Below are 6,784 nucleotides of genomic sequence, written 5' to 3'. Positions count from 1 at the left end.
TCAAAGCTTTGACACATGACAGGGAGGGGGAGGGAGAAGAGGGGGCGAGGATGGAGGAAGGGAGGGGGGGAGTAGAAAATTAAGGCATGAAAAATTAATGTGTGGATAATTAAAGTGTGTGAGGGGTCAATATCCTATTTTCTGTGTGGAAAGCAGATTATTATTATTATTATTATTATTATTATTATTATTATTATTATTGTTATTATTATTTTTATTATTGCTATTATTATAATTATTGCTATCATTATTATTATTATTGCTATTATTATTATTAGTATGGGGACGCACTAAACCCGTAGGGGTAATACAGTACCTGCCGGATGAGACGCGGTCTGGTTTGACTCAGTGAGGGGGACGGTAGATCCAGTTTCTTGGATCAAGAGCCCTTCACCAGCCTCACCCCTTCGAGGGCTTAACTCGGGAAAAAAAAAATCAAGTCTTCTGAGGTTATTAACAAAATGATTTTTTAGACCTCAATTGATAGAATTATTTTCTTGCAGTTATTCCTGCGTGGTCCTTCGGCCTATTCATACATATATACATAAAATCTTTTGCATATCAGGAATAGTAAGAACATGAATGTATAGGCGGAGTTTAAAATACCTAGACTTGTGTTTTGAGAAAAAAATCGCAACGGAAAACACTTGTCAGACCACAAATGTTGCCCAGGGAACTGTCATTTTTTTAAGTAATTATTTTTGGCAAGTATAAATACCAAGAACCATGTTAGTATTAAGGGTTTTTAAACGCGATTTACTTCTGAAGATCTTGGTTATATTGTTAGTCGGGAGACAAGTTCTCTCCTGACGCTGGTCTTAATTATATAGATGAAAGGTTAAGTTAGGTAAAATTGGTCAGGAAACAGGACAAGTGTTTCTTGACGCGGGTCTTGGTCATATGATGACCCACAGCTGGAATTTTGGTCATCTGACCGAGGCCTTCCGTTGGCTTACCCCTCCACCCCTTTAAAATTTATGGTTACGATTATACCCATTTTTGCTATAACATGTGAGAGCTTTGGGAGGCATAATCTATATAATATAAATTTGCTAAAAAATTTTCAAAACTTAATTATAGTAAAAAATTGCAATTTGATACCTGTGATAGTTTATGTACATTATCTAAATTTGATATTTATTTTGGTATTATTATTATTATTATTATTATTATTATTATTATTATTATTATTATTATTATTATTATTATTATTATTATTATTATTATTAACATTATTATTATTATTATTATTATTATTATTATTATTATTATTATATTATTATTATTATTATTATTATATTATTATTATCATTATTATTATTATTATTATTATTATTATTATTATTATTATTATTATTATTATCATTATTATTATTATCATTATTATTATTATCATTATTATTATTATTATTATTATTATTATTATTATTATTATTATTATTATTATTATTATTATTATTATTATTATTATTATTATTATTATTATTAGTATCATTATTATTATTATTATTATTATTATTATTATTATTATTATTATTATTATTATTATTATTATTATTATTATTATTATTATTATTATTATTATTATTATTATTATTAACATTATTATTATTATTATTATTATTATTATTATTATTATTATTATTATATTATTATTATTATTATTATATTATTATTATCATTATTATTATTATTATTATTGTATTATATTATTATCATTATTATTATTATTGTATTATATTATTATTATTATTATTATTATTATTATTATTATTATTATTATTATTATTATTATTATTATCATTATTATTATTATTATCATTATTATTATTATTATCATTATTATTATTATTATTATTATATTATTATTATTATTATCATGCAAGCTATCAATGCTCATGTCTATGCATCAGCACTGAAGGGTGATGTACTGATCACATCAGCATTACCTCACCACCACTTTTGCTGTCTCCATATTTATTCTCCTCTTTATTTGGCTGAAGAAGCCTACCGTCCAAGCGAAACATATCAACAATAAAAGTGCTCAACTGTTACACCTGTGTCTTGCTCATCTAAATGTCTGTATTGTACACCATTTCATAATTATATATAATGGGGAGCAATCAGATTCAACCTTCAAGGAATGACAGTCATTCATAGGCTGCTTTGTAATAACAATGATCTTCATTTTTCGTTTTCAATTTTCGCGTGATGGAGGAACATTCATAATTAGAGGAATCAATTTTGTCATACTTTAGTTACGAATTTGTTCCACAAACAAGTTTCTATACAATAATTATTAAATAGCGTGTAAGCGTCTAGATCATCTATGTGAGTAGCTTACAACAAAACCACTATTGTTTTCCTGTTGCCATCTTATATATGTGTCTGACTTGCCGTATGCCAGTTGTAAAAGAGATATAGATGAATGGTAATTGCAATAACGAGGCTCATTTTTTTATTTGCAAATTGGTGTTAAGTGAGAGGAGGCTCGGAAGCCTCTCCTTGGTAGAGGCAAGGCTGATCGATACACAACAGAGTTGACATTCCCGGGGATAAATCGGAATGGAGATCTGCTACGAGTGGGGTGCCACAGGGATAAGTGTAAGGAACCCTTGTTGTTCACAGCCTGCATAACAGGAGACGACACTAAAATAGGTCATCAAATATTATTATAGTCATAACAAAGCACTAAACCCATAAGGGTCATACAGCGCTGATAGGCCGTCAAATAATTTCTGATACGGACACTAGAAGGCTACAGGATGACCTGGATAGATTGATGCGGTCGGAGAACTGCCGGTTGCAGTTCACTGGAGACAAGTGTTAGGTTCTAATCCTAAGAAAAAGAAATAATTATGATACTTATAAGCTAAACAATATAGATCTTAGTCCAAGTAAATGCGAAAAAGATATGGTCCTGGTTAGCAAAAATTTAAAGCCAATGCAATAGTGCACTTCTCGCAAAACAGCTAACAGAATTTTTGGATTCATATCTAGAAGTTTAATAATATAAGTCCTAAGTTTGTTACTTGAATTTTATACATTATTGGCTGAACTTCATTTAGATTATACTGCTCAGTTCTAGTCTCCATATTACAGGATAGACATAAATGCGCTCAAAAATATAGAGAGAAGAATGAAGTTGATTTCATGTACATATCAGAAAACTTTCCTACAAAATATAGGCTGAAGGCATTAAACTTGCTCGCTTTGGAAAAGTGTAGAATTAGGGAAAATATAAGTGAAGTGAACACAGAAAACAGGAATAAATCAAGGAGGTTATACATAGCGTTTGAATATATCTAACCAAGACAGGACTCGCAGCAGTGGATTCAAGTTGGAAAACTTAGAGTTAGGAAGGATAGTGGGAAGTACATGTGTGGCAACAGAACTGTAGATACGTAGAACAAATTCCTAGTGTCACTGAGACAAGAAGCTTGGATAGTTTTAAATGTGGGTTGGATAGGTACATGACTGTGGGTGGATGTGAACTGGATCTGCCTAGCATACACCAGTAGGCCTGCTGTTGTGTTAATTCGTTCCTGGTGATGCTGTTGATACTGGCTCAGGAGCACCGTCCCTGGTGATGTTGTGTTGATAATGGCTCAGGAGCACCGTCCCTGGTGATGCTGTGTTGATACTGGCTCAGGAGCACCGTCCCTGGTCATGCTGTTGATACTGGCTCAGGAGCACCGTCCCTAGTCATGCTGTTGATACTGGCTCAGGAGCACCGTCCCCGGTGATACTGCGTTGATACTGGCTCAGGAGAATCGTCCCCGGTGATACTGCGTTGATACTGGCTCAGGAGCACCGTCCCTGGTGATGCTGTGTTGATACAGGCTCAGGAGCACTGTACCCGGTGACACTGTGTTGATACTGGATCAGGAGCACCGTCCCAGCTTATGCTGTGTTGATACTGGATCAGGAGCACCGTTCCTGGTGATGCTGTGTTGATACTGGATCAGGAGCACCGTCCCTGGTGATGCTGTTGATACTGGCTCAGGAACACCGTCCCGGGTGATACTGCGTTGATACCGACTCAGGAACACCGTCCCTGGTGATGCTGTGTTGATCCTGGCTTAGGAGCACCGTCCCTGGTGATGCTGTGTTGATGCTGGCTCAGGAGCACCGTCCCCTGTGATACTGTGTTGATACTGGATCAGGAGCACTGTTCCTGGTGATGCTGTGTTGATCCTGGCTCAGGAGTACCGTCCTTGGTGATGCTACGTTGATACTGGCTCAGGAGCACCGTCCCTGGTGATGCTGTGTTGATCCTGGCTCAGGAGCACCGTCCCTGGTGATGCTATGTTGATACTGGCTCAGGAGCACCGTCCCTGGTGATGCTGTGTTGATCCTGGCTCAGGAGCACCGTCCCTGGTGATGCTATGTTAATACTGGCTCAGGAGCACCGTCCCTGGTGATGCTATGTTGATCCTGGCTCAGGAGCACCGTCCCTGGTGATGCTATGTTGATACTGGCTCAGGAGCACCGTCCCTGGTGATGCTGTGTTGATCCTGGCTGAGCACCTTCCCTGGTGATGCTATGTTGATACTGGCTCAGGAGCACCGTTCCTGATGATGCTATATTGATCCTACCTCAGGAGCACCGTCCTTGGTGATGCTATGCTGATACTGGCTCAGGAGCACCGTCCCTGATGATGCTATGTTGATCTTGGCTTAGGAGCACCGTCCCTGGTGATGCTGTGTTAATACTGGCTCAGGAGCACCGTCCCTGGTGATGCTATGCTGATACAGGCTCAGGAGCACCGTCCCTGGTGATGCTGTGTTGATCCTGGCTCAGGAGCACCGTCCATGGTGGTGCTATGCTGATAGTGGCTCAGGAGCACCGTCCCTGGTGATGCTGTGTTGATCCTGGCTCAGGAGCACCGTCCCTGGTGATGCTGTGTTGATACTGGATCAGGAGCACCGTCCCTGGTGATGCTGTGTTGATCCTGGCTCAGGAGCACCGTCCCTGGTGATGTTATGTTGATACTGGCTCAGGAGCACCGTCCCTGGTGATGCTGTGTTGATCCTGGCTCAGGTGCACCGTCCCTGGTGATGCTATGTTAATACTGGCTCAGGAGCACCGTCCCTGGTGATGCTATGTTGATCCTGGCTCAGGAGCACAGTCCCTGGTGATGCTATGTTGATACTGGCTCAGGAGCACCGTCCCTGGTGATGCTGTGTTGATCCTGGCTGAGCACCGTCCCTGGTGGTGCTATGTTGATACTGGCTCAGGAGCACCGTCCCTGATGATGCTATGTTGATCCTACCTCAGGAGCACCGTCCCTGGTGATGCTATGCTGATGCTGGCTCAAGAGCACCGCCCCTGATGATGCTATGTTGATCCTGGCTCAGGAGCACCGTCCCTGGTGATGCTATGTTAATACTGGCTCAGGAGCACCGTCCCTGGTGATGCTATGCTGATACTGGCTCAGGAGCACCGTTCCTGGAGATGCTGTGTTGATCCTGGATCAGGAGCACCGTCCCTGGAGATGCTGTGTTGATCCTGGCTCAGGAGCACCGTCCCTGGTGATGCTGTGTTGATACTGGATCAGGAGCACCGTCCCTGGTGATGCTGTGTTGATACTGGGTCAGGAGCACCGTCCCTGGTGATGCTATGTTGATACTGGATCAGGAGCACCGTCCCTGGTGATGCTGTGTTGATACTGGATCAGGAGCACCGTCCCTGGTGATGTGTTGATACTGGCTCAGGAGCACCGTCCCTGGTGATGCTATGTTGATACTGGATCAGGAGCACCGACCCTGGTGATGCTGTGTTGATACTGGCTCATGAGCACCGTCCCTGGTGATGCTGTGTTGATACTGGCTCAGGAGCACCGTCCCTGGTGATGCTGTGTTGATACTGGCTCAGGAGCACCGTCCCTGGTGATGCTATGTTGATACTGGCTCAGGAGCACCGTCCCTGGTGATGCTATGTTGATCCCGGCTCAGGAGCACCGTCCCTGGTGATGCTATGTTGATACTGGCTCAGGAGCACCGTCCCTGATGATGCTATGTTGATACTGGCTCAGGAGCACCGTCCCTGGTGATGCTATGTTGATACTGGCTCAGGAGCACCGTCCCTGGTGATGCTATGTTGATACTGGCTCAGCTGGACGCCCGTTTTCTGTGAGTAACGTCAGGGGGGACTCCTGCGCCGGCGCTACACACACCAAAAATCAATGAAACACCATCAGATGTAAACTGAAATGCTTTGTTGTTCTCTGCCAATTCCAATGCTTGTAGACGGCTAGGATGTGAATTTGGAAGGTGTTGATGACTTAAACACGACCTCTCTTCCTGTGAGATGATTGTACTTGGATGTGGAGAAGCAAATAAAAAAGTTTTCAGTTCATAATATTCTGTTCTTAGCACGTGGCTCGGTGAGAGTTTATTGTTTTGTGTTTTGGTGTCATCGCGGTTGCGGGTGAGTGGGTGTAGGATGACAGAGGCTTAGCATATCCGCACGTGCCCACGTGACTCTCTTATGAAATAAAACTGGAGAAAAGTCAGTGTTTATGCGGTCAACAGTTAATCTGGAGGGTGGCATCAGAGGCGCCAGAAGGCCTGGAAACAATTCTCACATTTTTTTTGTCTTTGGCATTAAAACTCATATTGTTATCTTGCTCACATTTTTCCCTAGAGGATATTCGCCATACCAGCGACTTCTCAAAACATTCCGTCTTTGATTAAATCCGTGTAAGCTATTCCAGTCTCGATGGAAAACACTAGCTGGCATCAGCTTCCAGGCTTCAGCAGCTCAGCTGTTCGACCTCGAA

Source organism: Cherax quadricarinatus, chromosome 38 (genome assembly GCF_038502225.1).
Source record: "Cherax quadricarinatus isolate ZL_2023a chromosome 38, ASM3850222v1, whole genome shotgun sequence".
Classification (NCBI taxonomy): Eukaryota; Metazoa; Arthropoda; class Malacostraca; order Decapoda; family Parastacidae; genus Cherax; species Cherax quadricarinatus.
The sequence above is the reverse complement of the archived record's forward strand: the minus strand, read 5'-3'. Positions refer to the sequence as shown.